Consider the following 17,304-nt stretch of genomic DNA (forward strand, 5'->3'; position numbering starts at 1 on the left):
GGCCTCTCCCGCTCGGTGCGGGGTGTCCCCGTCCGCAGCCACCGCAGATGGCAGGGACATCGTTAAAAGAGCCGTGTCCACCACCAAACCGCCTCCCCCGCCCTCCCCTTCTGGCGATAGAAGTGACTAACGGCGATCTTGCTCTCAAATCAGAGCTGCGAAAAAGAAAAACGCTGGAAAAGTTATGTAAAATCGCGTTTATGTGGGTTTACAGCAACTCTGAGCTGCAACTGAGTTGCTGTTGAAATGAGAACAATTGCAGAAAATTCGGGACAGGTATCGATCTGGCCCCCTGGCCTTGCAGCAGTGCCAGTTTGCCTTTTACTGAGTGCAAAAGTAAATGTTGATCGAGATTGCTGCATATAAACAAACATGGGATGAGAGTAGTTTTTGGCTTTGGCAGTCTTGGGCTATTTAAAGATCATTTTTCTGTGGCTTGAGTTACAGACCTACGGAAAGGCTAGCGCCTCCATTTCTTCTTTGAATGTCCAAGTCTTCACGGTTATTCAAAACAGTGCAACACAGGAATAAAGTGACAAAATACAAGACATAATTTTAGCTAATGCAAATATTCTGCTTACAAATTTAAGTAACCCAAGGAGGTATTCTCCTTCTAGAGGTCTCACTTCTATATGTCATTTTGAGTTGATTACAAATGAGAATTAAGTAAGAATTACAAATGCTTTTCGCACATAAAAGAAGATGCGTAAGATGTGATAGATAAAAGCCAAACTGCTACATGCATATGTGAGTTGCCCTACTTGCCACAACTGAGTGCCTCTTGGGCAATATCACTGGGGTATTAGAGCTGCTACTTTACGAAGAGCATTCTGCAGTTTATGGGTCAGAAGAGATTTTGATTCTTAATTTTCCTCCTTTAGCAAGAAAAGATACTCTATTTTGTTGCACAGTGGACTTTGGAATGTAAGACATCTACTTTTCAAATCAAAAAAATACAATAAGTTGTGATCTAGTGAAATGTACGACTCAGTTTGTATTTCTGCATAATATACAGTGGAGCATTTGTGTGTAGCAAAGCACCATTTTTTAGGGCATCACATTTTGTATGGAGAAAGGACAATCTCTAATTGTATTTCTTACAGCACATTCGCATACTAAAGTTTTCTCCCAGTTTTCTCATAATCTGGGCCAAGAATTTCAAATTTGATTAGTGGTTCTGTGTGTCAGTTCTGGTGCAGGAGAGTTGGTTGAAACAGTGCCAAACGCCCACTTTCAAGTTTTGGTCTTGAAAAGCAACATAGCCGTAATCTCTGGCCACTTCTGAAATACAAGCCCATAATTGTCCAGCTTTATAACAAAGCTTTTGACTTTATATCAACTTTTTCTTGATTTGCTGAAGGTCAGCCAGGAAAGAGGGGGCAGATTCTGCTTTCATCTGGGTCTATTGCAGCTAAGTGGATTTGTAACTGCTTCACTAATCGGAGCCTAGCCCAAGAGGCCATCTACATGGAAAGAAAATGCGTGAGCTTTTCACCAACAGAGTCACAGTGCTACTGTCAGATGTGTGTGATCTCAGTAATTACATCCTCATCTCAGCTTCGTTTGCATAATGAGCATCTTACTGACTTGGCGGAGTTGTGGAGACCAGAGAAGGAGACGTCTGTCTCCGATCCTGTGGCCCAGCTGGTCAGCAGGATTGCGTGGAGTTTGTCCTAGGTGCATCGGAAGCATCAGAAGGGCAAACTCCGAACTCCACTCAGAAAAGTGAAATCCAGTGTTACATCATGTATTTTTGTAACTCTCTTTGCATAAAGAGCAGGTCACAGAAGTAGTCAAAGTCCCAATCTAACGCTGCAGCCCACATCCTGATCATTGCTTCCAGGATGGGTCTGTCTATGTAAGACTGCGTGCAATGGGGGAAGCCAGAGCTGTGGCTGAAATGGCAGAATTATCTCAGAAAGCACATTGGAGGGGATGATTCAACAACTGGATTACATGAAAACTGAATATAACAGAGATGGCAATGAATAGTTACATCTAGAGTCTAAGAAAATGCATGAAATGTAAGGCAGTTAAAATTCTTATCAGTGTTGTCTAATAATTTCATTGCTCCACTGCATTTGCATTGTTACTTGGGAACTTCTTAGTAGGTACTTTACATTATAAAGGACCATCGATACTGCTTACACACAAATTTACCTTCTCTAGGTATGGAATCACTTCGATCTTTTTTCGCCTTCCACACATAAAAATAGGGGATCAAACAGTGCACTTCGTCTCAGCGTGCTATAACATAACCCAGAGCAAAGTCTCAGCCACTGAGTGTAAAGCAAGCTTGTCTGCTTTGCTTCCCTGTATAAAAGATGAACTATGGTACATTCAGAATCTCATATGGATCTTTTGGCATGTTTTTTCCTTGCACACTTTTAAACTGGTATATTTTTCAGGCTGCAAAATAGTTATTTCTGCAATAGAAGTAATACAGAAATCAGAATAAAAGCCTCAGCGGCTTTATCATCATTTTATAGAGTCCCTAGAGTCTGATTTTAGTATCACTTGTGAGAAAACTGCTTACGTTATTCTCTAGACTGTTTTGAAAAGAATAGTAAATAGATACAGTGTTTTACTCAAACAGTGATTCTGTGTAATAAAAAAAAAAGTTGTTTCTGGTATGATTGTAAAGCAATTTTCTTGTTTTTCTAACATTAGAAAATTCTTGGCTTATTACAAAATAAATCCAGAGATAATGTTGTCACTCATCTGGAAAGGATGCAGAATTAGTCCAATGGCAATTGCAGCTCAGCAAGATCTTTTTACAGGATACACTTGTATAAATCCTCAGGCTTAGTAGTAAAATCTCATTTCAGTATTGCGAGCTTGGTGGTGATGTTGTGTTGCCATGGAATCAAGCAAATAGGAAAAATTTTGGAATGCCCTAAAGGAACAGACTTTCAGAGCTGCATGTGCTCCAAAAAGCTCAAATACCGCTGGGTCTCGCTTCCAGAAAAGAGGGACTCTATCCTGCTTCCATTGAAGTCAATGGGAGGTTTGCCACTGATCTCAGTAGAAGCGGGAGCATGCCTAAGTTTTGCAATCCATCTTTTTAAACTTCTTAAACCGAGGTGTTTACCGTGCCAGTGAGTCCAGGGAGGTAATTTACATACGATGGCAAATCAGCAGAACCCTGGCTTTTTGCGAATACGCTGCTGACCGCATCGTGCATAGTAGCCTGCAAATGAGAAAGAGCTGGCAGGACTCTTTTTTTTTAAATAATGATTAGTCCTTCCTATGTTTAAATTCCTCATGATGCTTCCAACGGAGTGCAACAAAGTACCTGTTTGCTAGACAATGCTGTGAGGAGGAGGAGGGAGAAAGGACGAGGGGGGCTTCTTTTTATATCGCCTCTGCCCCGGGTCTGTGCTCCCAGCTCGCTTCCAGCGATTCCCATGATGTCACTTTTAGTAATGGAGACAGGTTTACAAAAGAGTACACAGCATCCTCTTTAAAAAGAAACTTCCAACCAGGGAGTGCTACAAAAGTTAGGAAACCAAAAACTGCGTGAGGAGGGAGTAAAGATCCAGACAAAGATTCTTTGTTTGCAGTGACCGAACTCGACCTCACATGACTATGAACAATAATGAATATGCAATTTGGCAGTTGCAGAACTCCATGTCAGCAGTATTGACTTTGGTGTACAATGTATTAAGAGCATCTGAGAGTGGCAAGTGGCCATGAAATGGACTGATAGGATTGTACGTAGAAATGGTTTGGGTATACTTTATAGCTCCTTTCAAGACAAATGATTTCTTCTCTTCTATTTCATCTCCCTTATCTTGAGAACAAATGCAAAATTCATTAAGAGTACAGTGACTCTCTCCTGTGTAATATAGCACATTGTGTTTCTGTAATTTTGCCTCATTCAAATATCATAGTTATTACTGTAATTTTGAAAAGATAAGGGCATCTCAGCCCAAGCTGCTCCTAGCTTTTCCCTTGAACTTGCTACTCACATTAGTACAAAAAAGGCTTTTGTTCTAACAGAAAGCACTACAGCGTTAAAACCAGTATAACTTTTACACTTGCAAACTTGCACCATTTATCTATCAACCAATTACACACATACTTCTATTATATACAAATCAAAAAATCGTAGCTATCCAAAGGAATTTGCCAGCATTTTTAATTTAGGAACACTGAGTGAAAGAATTTGGAACAAGATTCTCCCATACTCAGACCTTAAGCAATTATCTGCTGTAACAATGCAAGTTTCCCCGCGCCTGCTGTGAATACGGGGTACATTTTGTAAGGGTGGTTATTTCAGTGCTCTGCTTTTCTTTGTTGTGGGTATTTGCAAAGCTGACATTTTATGCAAGCGTTGCTTTTATCTGAAAAATAACAGATGAAACAACTGAACTACTGTATATAGGCCCTAAATGCTGTTGGATACCTCAAAAATATTATCCATCTGTAAATCATTAAAAATCAGTATGTGTGGGGGACTCTGCTTACATAAAGGGTAAATCCAGTTTTGTGTTTGCAGATATTTCAAGTTTCACTAAAGGTTTTATTTTATGTCAGGCCCAATGGACTACTTGTTGCCAACTCCCCTGCAGAAGACAGACAGAAGATGAGTTTCTTCTCATCTGGTTCCCTCTCCAGGAATGCAGAGCTGCTTTCTATCCCTCCAAAGAAACAACCAAGGAATAAAGAAATCTGAGAGCTGAGGGCAGTATGGACCATTTTGAAAAAACAGCATATCAAAAAAAAAAATCACAAAATCGTGATCTTATCAAATTTGCAGTGACTCATCCTTGAAGGATTGCAAATTGTTCTAGAATAACACAACCCCTCATTATTATGAGAGGCTAGGCAAGTCTTTCATCAGTATCTCAAAAGGAGGCGGTTTTCACTGCTCAGGTTTGCTCTACTGTGCAGTTGTTGGCTTTAGGAGGACTTGTCATATCTTATAATTTAAAGCACTGTAGGTATTGGAAGTTGGGATCACAGACAGCTTTCAACGACCAGTGCACAAGAGTCTTTATAACAGAGGATATGACCCACGTGTTTAACCACATGATATCCCACCCCTCCCCTCTATTACGGGTATTCGGGACCTTAATCAAGGAGTTGCCACTGGAAGAGTTTTAATGCCTTTGACATGGAAGACATAAGACCTGCTCATTGGGAAATTTTCTTAGAATTTTGGGGACATATTTTGGGAGGGTTAGGAGAGTGTTGGGGCATCTGTTCTGACCTGATGCAATGATCCTGATGCAGACTACCATATATTCCAGGGAAGGCTTTACAACCCCAATATTTTCCAATCTCCTACTTGATTATCTCTTCTGCAGATGAACAGAGAGCCATCTCCAAAGGGCAACACACCCCACCCCAATTTACCCAGGAAAACAAAATGGATTTGCTGATTTAGGTTTTGCAAAAAGCAAACAGGAACTAAAACTTCCCATAGCTATCTAGATATATTTCTTTTTTTTTATGTAAGTCAGTCTCACTAAAAAATACAAGGTCTCCAGGCTTTAGTTTATCATAGATATATATATAATTAACTTTATGTAACTGAAATTTTATCCATGAACACAATCAACAAAAAGTAAACTATACATTTTGTTTCAGCACTACAAAATTAACTGAGAACCCTGACAAAAGCAATTTTTTGCCTTTGGCCTTCTCTTTGCACTAATCTGGCTACACCAGTTGTTACATTCCAATTCTGACATTCAAATCATGTTGAGCAATTTTCCCACAGTGTGTTTCCCAAACAAAAGCATTTTTTCCCACTCCCACTTATGTGTCTCCTGGATCTGGGAACTGCAGAAAAATATCCTTGTTTAAGTCCTAAGACCCGGCCGACAATTGTATTCAAGTGTTAGATTTCACAAACTATCAGTGATCATTTGAGCGAAGCGATACCAATTGACCCGGCAAAAGCATACCTTTCAGTTACTAAATAACAGATATTCAACTCACAACATAAAACCCTACTTAGTGGGGTTTTTTAACTTTTCGAAGCATAATCTAATACTTTCCCAAGCACCTTATACCTTCGTCAGAGCAGAAATATTTTTATGTGTATACCCTACCTATTAAATTGCTTAATCATTCCAGGATATTCACCTGGAATGGCAGAGGTCTTGAAAAGGATATTATCTCTTGCTAAGAGATGATGTTTTTGCAGCTCTGGCCTTTCCCCTTTCTAAAAGAACAGTGCCTATTACTAGCTTGGTATTTCACACGTGACCAGCCATTGCTTCAGGAAAATTAGATGGGGCTGGTTTCATAAGGCTGTTTGTGGGCTTAGGACCGAGTCACTCCACAGCTCTTTCAGATTTAGGATAATGCAGGATCATACACGCCTTGTTTATTCTTACTGCACTTTCCCCTTTCGTTCTCCTATAACGGGGGTAAAGCAACAGTGGTTTCTGGAGGGTTCTGTTTGTTTTACATTTACCTGCAGTGAGAGATTAGACTACACATTCCCTGCAGCAAAGTACCCTAGGCTGTAGGACAGAGGTGTTTTGAGCCAGGTCTTCTGGGGAAGAGAAATTATTGATACCTTTCGTTAGGACCTAATCAACTTAACCTGAGGTACAAGAGAAGGTTCTATCAGCTTTTGCCTTTAAACCGCCTGTCCCTCAGAGACACGAAGTTACAAAAAACCCATTTCATCCAGCATAAAAAATTGCGCAAATTTGAGCACCTATCCATCAGCATGATTTACTAAAAGTGTCACAGTAGTTCAGGTAAAATAAAATTGGCATAATGGGTGATAGAATTCAGGTTGAAAGGCAAGATGAGGAGCCTCTTGAAGCAACAGTGTCTTATTTCTTCTGTGGAGCTGGAAAAAAGCTAGTAAACTATAGATACCTCTTCTGCATTTTGTGATTGAACTTTTTAATTTTCAATGTTAAGGATTGACTACACCAGTCTGATTTTATGAAATATAAAAAGTAATAAGCAGGCCAGCGCACTTTGAATGTGCATTCAGAAATCTGCTTTAGTGGTCAGAATATACTGGACATACATCTGCAGCAGGGTCTTCCTTGCAAAAAGTTTTCTTCTCATTTTCTACCGCAGTGTCCCCAAGATCAGACTGAGCTCCACCCCTCAAGCTGACTGGTGTTTCCCAACAGCTTTTTTCATAAAAGAACTTTGTGTGCATTTTCACTTGAGACATTTCTCAGATATGTTTTTGTGGATAGTTAGTATTTAGTATTTCTTATATGACACAACTTTAGAATGCACTAATTAATTTAATGAATTAAAAAAAAACAACACTTGGGAAGCACTGGCCAGATTGGAAACTGGAGAATGCTCTTACGCAGTTAAGAAGTAATTTCTGGAACAGCCTTCCAAGAGGATTATGGGGCAAATATCAACCTCAAATCCAACATACATCATGGGATCATCCTGTCATTTTTGGCCATTCCTCATTCAGTTTCAGCTCCTCTAGTAGATCATTAGTACATGTGGGCCAGGAGGTACCATCAGTAATCCTAGTATGATGAAAGACGGAGCAAAATTTCATCGTTTGTTTACACTAGGAACACTTGTTGCTAAAAATGTCTTAGTTACTATATTTTAACTAATATTTCAAGCACTAGCATAGATATGTTATCCGTTCCTGATCAGCCCTCAAAGTGAGAGCCAATATACTTTGAAACGTGATTTATTTTCTAATCTAGGCCTTGTTAAATCTCATAAAACCTGGGTCAGGCAGATCTGGAGAAGTCATCCATATCTTTGTACTTGGAAAATTTGGCAGCAGAACAACACACGATCAAAGAGTCCGAATGCCATTTTGCAACTCTGTGGTCAGTAGCATGATCCACTCTCTCTGCTTTTCTGTTCTATCTGTTCCTCTGGTAAATCTATATAAGATGGTTTCTGACCATAGATGTGCCACATCTTATATTCGTGTGGTCAGTTTATAGTTGAAATTGAAAAAGGCTCCATACAAAGCAAGGTGTGCATTTTCAGAGGACCACACCAGAAAATATATGCTGATGGAGTGAAAAAATGCCTTAAATCTAACTTGTGGGGTTTGCTAACAACATTTCAAATTGCAACTCTGCCTATAATCCTTCTGATTTAGATTTAAATACTAGTTTCATTTTTGCTAAACTAAGATTCCCCTCCCCATCTCAATTCTCTTCAATTTCTTCCATTCCAGGCTAAACTCTGTATATAGTGCAATGTCCAAGACATCTTTAGACTGTCTTTCCCCAGTACAGATCCTGACTTAGCCTAATTAAGATTCAATTAAATACAAGAAAAAGGGCTAACACAATAGATGTAACTTGTGACTGTTGACTAAGTCATCTTCTGATGTCTTCTCTGTCTATATGTTATATATGTCTATATGTGTTTTAGCTGATACAGCCTGAGACCCTCAGGGTAAAATTATGGCATTACAAAAATCAATGGTGAAACTGCCACCCAGAACAGGAAAGCTGCATCACACTGGTATATGGTGTGAATATCGCATAACTTATATGTTGCATTACAGGACAACCACAGCTACGTATTTTCTGAGCCCTATTTGAACTTAGACCATATACTTTTGTATTAATCAAGTATTTGATTTATGCAGGGAGGATTTTAATTAATGTAAAATTAATTCAACCGAGAGTAACCTTTGAAACCATGCTTACATTATCAGTTGTGATTTGTGCAGATACCCCATGGAGCTGCAATCTATGTATCCTTACGTAACAGGCATTAAGAAGCAGTTACACAACTTAATGCAAACACCACCGACAGATGAAAATCCATGGCACAGACAGGAGCTTGAGTAATCACCAAAGCAGTGCCAGAAAGCAAATTCTACCTGCAGAAATTTTTTTTTCATGTTAAACGCATTTCAGTGGATGCTCTGCATTTCAGTTGCTGGTGGGCAGATAGTACTTTTGCAAGCCTTAATACAGAGTCTGCCACAAAGTGGCTTTTTATTGTAAACTTTTTATCCTTCAAAACCTGTTAATACACGCTTTGACCAACACTGCCCCAAAATGTGTGTGCAATTCAACTCATATCTTTACTGACTGCAATAATAAACTTTTGGTCTAAAACAAACAGGTCATTAGCAAACAGATACTTTTGTGCACTGTGGTTACTTGGGCCTCTCTCCTCCCGCCATCCCGTTTTTCACTCACTGTTCACATGCTTAGAGTTTGATGTCTGAGTATGTCTTCATGATGCCAGGGTGTTGCAGCTTTCTCAAATTTAGTACAGGTGAAGAACATACTCCATTTCTCTGTGCACAAAGTTTCTTAGTGTCCCTTAATTACAACTGTTAAGTCAGGCAATAGTTTTATCTCAGGTGTTAACTTAGGTCACAGAGTATGTCTAAATTCAGGCAGCCATACCCATAGATACATATATTGTAACTTCAAGAAATGATATCCAGTTATCTTTGTACTATCTTCAGAATAGTTTTTTAAAGTTGATGTAATTTCTTGATAAATAAATTTCATTTTTTACAAAAAGAGCATTCCAAGACCCCTTTTAGATACTTTTTATTGCAGAAGTTGAAGTGCTATACAAACTATTTTATGGTACAGATTCTGGTCACTTTTACATCAACAGAAATTGGGATGACTCCAAATTTCTACTGATATAACAAAACAGAATTTTTTCCCTCAGCCGTTAAAAAAGACTCACATGGATGGCAAGACATAACTGTGTGGTCAGAAATACTTTTTGAAAGATGCGTAGTTTATCACAGTTTATCTACATTACATCTTTAGAAGAAAACACTCAAGTATATTAAACACCATCAAGCCTGGAAGAAGAGACTTAGAGGGCTTTTTTTTAATCTGTGGCATTGCCTGCTTCCTTGACTGAGGTGTTCACAATGGTTTAAGAGGTAATGTGTTTGAATCAAATATATTGAAACAGCAGTAAAATACCAGTACTGGATGACTAGGGCACACTGAATTGGGCTGCATCCAGGGGAACAGGAATGCTGAAAGAAGGGAAACTTTGGGTTTTACCTTTGTACAGCCTGATAAAAATCCACCCATCCAACTTTACTTCTAATCCGCTAGTCTAAGGAGGCATTTTATTTCCCTTGTTGAGTGTCCTGTTTTTAGGCTTCTGTCTCTCCAAACACAATCACTTGGAAATACTTAAATACATTCATTCAGTCACTGAAAAGCCTACCCAACAAAGCCCAAAGACCAGGTTTAAGAATCACCTGAAAACCTGATCCCTCCTGATTTACCTTTTCCATTGTTTTTCCCTCCTCTCTCAACAGAAAGAAAATACACCATTCCTTTGGGTTTTTTTGGTTAAAACTCGCTATTGACAAAATATATCCCTCAGCTGGGCGGTATGCAGTGAGCTGGATGGGGGAAACAATGCACGTGAAAAATAAGTTGTCATCAAAACCATCACACTGGTCCAACCGTAGAGGCAGCGGAAGGGTGGGAGGAATAACCGAGGGAGGGGCAGGAGCTGCGCAAAGTGGCAGGGCCATTAAAAGCCATGTATGTGGGGTTGTGCTCAGAGAGTCATATCCTACTGCTTGTGAGGAATAGCATTGTTTCCTGTTATTGAATGAGAACATAAACATGGGGGAGGGAGAGCCCCAGGAGGAAAACAGACTTCATGGAACATGAGGTCAAATCTCAGCTTTAAAAAATACATTCTTTCCTTGATTATCTAGGTTAAGGCTTAGTTTTGTTTTCTGGGGGTGAAAAAAGGAAAACAACTTAAATACTCATAACATGCCTTTTCCCTCATTTAAATTCCCAGTTAAAAAAAGAAAAGATAAATTAATCAGTTTTACTTGTATGCCAGCAATTCAATTTACCAGAATATATAAGTATTCATTCCCTAATTAAAACTAAATTCCATTTGTGAAAGCCCTTAAGAGCACAGTGGTGTCAATGGGATTAATCACCAAAGCATGTTTTTCTTGAACAAGGTGTTTTCCTCAAGGTTTTACTACAAGTTACATCCAGTTCAGCCATGCTTGAAAACACTATAATTATGTTAGTCAGGAACATAATTTTTTTCTCAATGAAACAGGTTTCCTAAGTGATTTCTTCCACCTACAGTTTGGAAACCAGTATACTGTCATATAGGCTACTTTCTTGCCTTGCCTACTATTGGCAAACTGCCATTTTATCTCTATATGCATGGTTAAAACCTCTGGATACAAACTGAGGAACTATGAGTACAGAAGAATCTGGGAAATGTGATGAAGTGTTTATTTACTATCTTCTGAATTACTTTTACCTTCATCTCTAAATTTTTAAATGTTTCTTTGTACTGGTTATTCCAGAATTGTCTGTCATCTACAACATCCTAATTGTATTGCTTTAACTAACAGATAAGTACAAAACATCATTCCACAGACTTACTTTAAATCACGGATTTCTTTTCCTTGATTAAAAAATAACAATAAAGGAACACGTAATAAGATAACTGTAAAGCAGGCAGTGATTCTGAAAGAAATTAAGCTGCTCTGCCCCAAATAATTCAGTTCACTTTGCCCATTGTAAGACACCCGAGAACCATTTATTTCCCACCCTTCCCTCTGCCTGCGCGTATCTTGAGCACTGTATGGGCACCTCTAACTGTATTTTCTTTTCCTTTTATGCAAAAAACTAATGACAAAATAACCAGTGTCTTACCACATCCAGCCAATGCCATGTGTGGTCATGAATAAGGATATAAATAAAATCTGCCTGGATGAAGCATGATTCATATTTAGAGGGGAAGTACCCAGGAGATGTGCCAGGGATGATCTCTGTCCCCTGCTATTTTATCTGTCCTGCTAAAGCATTTACACGGCTCCCATTACTATGATGCCAGAATATATAGGAACATACGGCTATTCTTACAACACTCAAATAGCGTGGACAGATTACACGGGTTACCCCAGGTCAGAAGTTTGAAGCAGAACCAATCATTACACAAGCTTCACAAGCTCTTGATCAGTAGAAGGTGTTTATCGACCATTTCTATATCAACACCTAACCCCGTTCCCAAAGTATCCAAGTGTTTCTCAAGCATTTATGCTAAAATAGTCAAGAAGCCCCATCTCGGAGGTTTTGTTGGACATGAACCAATGGTTGAAATGAACTGGTGTTTGACTTAGAGCAGCTTCTTTTGGTGCACATTAAATGCTCTTCAGCTATGGCTGTCAAGATAAATATATTTTGTAACAAGACTTCTAAATTTCTATTTTAGTCAATCATTTTAATCATAGAGCGCCTAGTAAGTCTATATTTTTCCCATTGCCCATGTGGTCATAAAATTGAGTTCATTTCTATTAGATGAAAATGTCACTAACCGACTCGTGCCTTTAGGTTTTCAAAGTTATACTATCAGAACATGCTTTATAGCAGCGTTATACCTGAAATTGGTTTGGAAACAAAATATACCTGTTTACATGCATCAAGAAGTTATCCCCAAGATACAAATATATGAATATGATCTTGTTAATTTACTGAAGCCAGCAGTGAGATTTCTGCGTGCAACACAGATGTTAACATCTACTATGAGTGATGTAAGTTCAGGCTGATGGTTGGACGTCACCTGGTAGCTTCTCCCACAGAGGTACCCATTGCTGGCTGGCTGAGTAACACATTGTATGCCCCTTAGTCCATAAACTCTATACACCTGCTTTGGCAGAAATGGAGGAATAATGCCCTTTATACAGTCCTTTATGATTCCCATATGATACCATACAGCCAGAAAGTATTAACATGTTATAATTATTGTTATCTGTAAAATGGCAAAATACTTACCAGCCTGATAGGATGTTGGGAAAGATAATTAACTGTTATTTGGAGAAGCTCTTAAGACTGCTGAATGTTAAGTCCTGCAAGAGAGAGAAATATTATGATCCACTGACACTTGATTAACACACACCGATGTCATCACCCCTGCAGCCTTTACGGCTTCATGGGCCTTGGTAGCCAAAAGAAATAAGCAAGGCTGGATTGCTCAAAATTAATAATGGGTTTGGACAATACTTGGCAATGAAAAGGAATGTGTTCAGTATGTTGACATCTTTTCCCTTAAAAGACCTAGTATTCCCGTTTAATCTAAATAGTTTTCATCTAGTACCATCCTTCTAACACGATGCATTACTGTATCTCCCATCATTTTACTGATGCCAATATGTTTTCATGCTCAGTAAGCTTAGTCAGCAGTAATTTGCTTCAGATTTCATTATGAAATTTTTTTTTTAACCATTTTATTTTCTCAACCAACTTCTATTTTTTATTCTTGGTTTTAAAGTCACAAGGATATGTTGTAGATACCTAGACAAATTCCTCATGACAGAGACCTGAGACTAATAAAGGTACCAAAGGAAAAGCATACAAGAAGAAAATGTAATGAAATTCCAGATGCCAAAGACACTTTCTGCAGCAGCACCATTGCAGCAATGTAATGAAGGATGTTTTCAGCATGTATTTAATAAATTTCTACTTTTAGTGGTGACAATTTGAGCTTAGTAAAAATGAGAGGGGTTGGACTGGAATTGATGGCAATTACGCTAGACAGTTTCACACAATGCACCCATTCAAATGACTTTGGGAGGTTATGGGCTCCACCTTTCATATCTTCATGCTGAAATATCATTGTGGCTGTTTCAGCTGTAACAAATGCAAGCTTTAAGATTAATTTAACACATTAACCTTAATATGTAGTCAGATGTAAGAACCAACCAAATCTAAAATGTTCTTAACCGGTTTTAATAATGCCTTGCACTAGAGCTGGTAGGATATTTTTGCATGAAAGAATGGGTGCAAGTATTATATAAAGTTAGTCTTTACGGGAATTTTTGTTGTTGTTCAGCTCTCATTTCATCCAAAAATATGAGTAATTTTGATCCCTTGCTGAAAAATGAAGATGTTAGCTCAGAAATACTGCAACACTGCCTTATGGAGATGGAGGGTGAGGTCACAGTTTAATAGTGTGTTATCAATGATGTCACTATGTTTCAGGAGAGATGTAGTTCGAACGCTTCCTGCCTTCATTCTCCTCTCTGTTTTGGGATCCTTGGCTAGGTTATATGTTCTGCAACATCTGCCCTGGCACAGTGCATGTTGAGAGATTTTGTCTGAGATGGAAGTTCATGCACTGAAATGCATCTCTCCAGGTCTCTGCAGCGATATTTCTGAATAGGCAAGCATTTCAGTTTTCTCTCTCAGAAATCTTTGGACAAATTTGTGAACACAGACTAACTTTTCTCTGTTCTCTTTACAGAGACAGCATTGCACATACACATGACAATAGTCCCAGTAAGTTTAGCCATGCAGGGCAGTTTGCGGCAGAAAAGCATTAATAGATAATACAGATATAAATCCAAGTCCTGACCCTTGAACATTTGTTCAGCTGAACAGTCCCCTCTCAGGAGAGGAATCTCAGTGATGCTGAAGAGGCCTGTGACATATGGATTACTCACAGGAGCCATGGTGCAAGACTGGAAATTCACTTCCAACTCATTATGCATGTATGGTTTCAGTTCTCTTAATGGCAGGCTTACATACGATACATACATTTTAACTATACAGCACTGGGAGTAACAAAAATCTACAAAAGCATTCAATGTAAGTGTAACAGCACTATACTGCAGTAGGTGTGTATCTGCAGACACCTCTCCACAGCAACTGGGATGAGCAACTGAGTAGCTGCTGCTGTGCCACACTTCAATCCATCACTTTCCATGGAGAGGAAATAGGGCAGAATGAAGGCTATGAGGAGTTCTTACATTTTTACACCAGCATGTCTAAATGTTCGTAACAGGCCTTCAAAGTTTCCATTTCAATCCCTGGATATGCGTATTGGAAAGAATAAGATTCAAGATGCAAGGACCATAAAAGGCAGTAAGAAAGAAATCTGTGCATGAATAAGAGGAAGGAAAAAATGGGTTCACTATTCGGTGGAGATGGAAATCTACTGATGAATGACGCTAAGAAGGCTGAAGTGTGTTGTGTCTTTTCATTTTCCACAACTACCACAGAGAACTAACAATTCAGTGACTGCTTTTGCTAATTCGTCAAACACCCTAGGGCAGTTTTTTCAGATTCTGGTTCTCTCTATATACATGCTTTAAAATATTCTTTAAACTGTTTTTTATGTTTTCTGACTTAAGCTCCTACCACATAGTTAGAATTAATTTTGCTAAACTTCTCAACACAACTAACTTTCAGATTGAAAGCTTTTAATTTTCTTATAATCTGCTATTTGATCTCTTTCCAAGTTAAGTAGTAAACTTCTAACTTGCCTTTGTCTTTCCTTTACATTTTCATTAAAGAATCTTTACTTTTTGCTTTTTATATACCCTCCCAAATATGTCTCAATTTAGGCTTCCTGACTTTATTCCTGTATTCTTGACCTTATTCTCATCCTCAGATACATCTCCTTGCTTCTACTTTTTATACACATTTTATTTCAATTTTCAAGTCACAAAAGTGATCCTGATCCAGCTTTGTCAGTTATAGGGGGAGGGCGTAGATACAGCTCACCCCAAATCAGAAGATTCAGCTTTTAGTCTTTTAAAATAAATCCCTACAAAAAATTAGATTATTAGATACCAATAACCAGGAAAATCCAGTTGCTGATATGATAACATATAATATGATTAGTAGATATTCAGGTGAGTGAAAACAGATTTGGTGCTAATCACGTGGGAAAGTCTGAAATAGCAACACAGGAAACCATTATGGGTTCTTAATCTAGAGGAGTTAACCACCTGGGAAAATATTGCATATATCTTGACCATAATATTGTAACCCCAGCTCTAGCCCAAGGGGAGCTGTGATTCTGTCTCCCTGGCCATGTGCTAGACCTGCAAAGCCTACAAGGTAGCAGGTGTTTCTCTAGTACACTCAGAAGGGATGGGAATTTGGAGTTTTTTTGAAAAAGCATTAATAACAGAAAACTGGAGTGGACTCACAGGTCCAAACAAGTTATATAAATGATTTGTCACACCCTGCTTTTCCATCTGCTTCCTCTGTGCCTCCTACAACATAGAAAAATTGTCCTAAGTCCTGCTTAGTCCTGCTAATACTGAGAGATTACTGAGAGGCTAAGGGAAAGCTGAACTGGACTGAAGGGCAAATGTACTGGGTGCGTTTCATCCAGCTAAGCTGAGACATCTATATATGTGTCTCACTCTGAGAAGAAACATTCATTTCTAGGGCACAGTTCATCTGATCCCAAAGCAGATGCCTCGAACATTCAGATGCATTGCTCCTAACAGGCTCTGAAGGACCCTCCTTCTCCGCACTGAATACAGAATTAGTTTAAGGTGACTAGCCCAAATATAGACAAACCACTGACTTCTAGTGATGGGCAGAGTAAACTCCATCCCAGTTGCCAAGCCTTGACAGTATGGTACAAAGCAAATAAATGAAGAGTTTATGTAGATGCTCAGGACTGACATGAAGCCCTGAGATATTTGTAGTTACCCACTGGAACAGCTCAAGGAAGTCGAAGCTTGGACTTCGAAATATGAAACTATAAACAACTTCAGACTGCTCATTAAAGGCTTTAACCAGCTCAAATCTATTCCAGCAGTACTTTGCAGCTGGGCTCCCATCTTCCTCGCAGGGTTGCTTCAGTCCTTGGACTAGACATTATCCTCCCACTGAAGATCTCCAAGGATCTAGCTCTTACGGAGCTAATTATAAGTAATCTGTTGATGTATGATTAAACATGGTCACCAGCACAATTTGCAGGTTGCGTGGTATGCTCTGCTATGCCAAGCAGAAGGATCTGACATTGAACAGGAATAAATACCAGCTCGGACTGCAGGGGATTAATGATTTGAAGCACCTGTCGTGTGACAGACATCCAAACTGGGATGCCAGTTCAAACAAATTCCCTTAAACAAGGATGCCTTGTCATGTACGTGTTAGGAAATACAATTCTTCCTTCATCACAATTAAGGAATAATTTTTTAATATTTACTTTTTACTACAGACCAGAGGAGGAGCGGGCAGAACTGCTAATCCACTCACTGTGCTACATGTGCTACAAATGTAGTAAGAAGAGACAATTCTTCCACTAAGGAGGCTGGAAGCTAAAAATACAAGGCAGAGGCTGAAGGGCAGCCAAAGGCACAAGGTGATACTCCATGTCTGTGATCACACGGCTGGTCTGTGCCCAAGGACTGTTCTCTGTCCCCACAGCACTGCTTAAATACAGCCCAGAGAGTGACGGTGGAAATGAGAAAGGCCTCTAGAGATTGTAGAAAAAAGGGCTGCACGGAATGATGTCTTTCACACTGTCCTTAAATTAACATGAAGCCAAAGATCTCAATCAGTGCGAGATTGCATGAGTTGCTAGCTACTTTTC

This window comes from Fulmarus glacialis, unplaced genomic scaffold (genome assembly GCF_000690835.1).
Source record: "Fulmarus glacialis isolate BGI_N327 unplaced genomic scaffold, ASM69083v1 scaffold16815, whole genome shotgun sequence".
NCBI classification, from domain to species: domain Eukaryota; kingdom Metazoa; phylum Chordata; class Aves; order Procellariiformes; family Procellariidae; genus Fulmarus; species Fulmarus glacialis.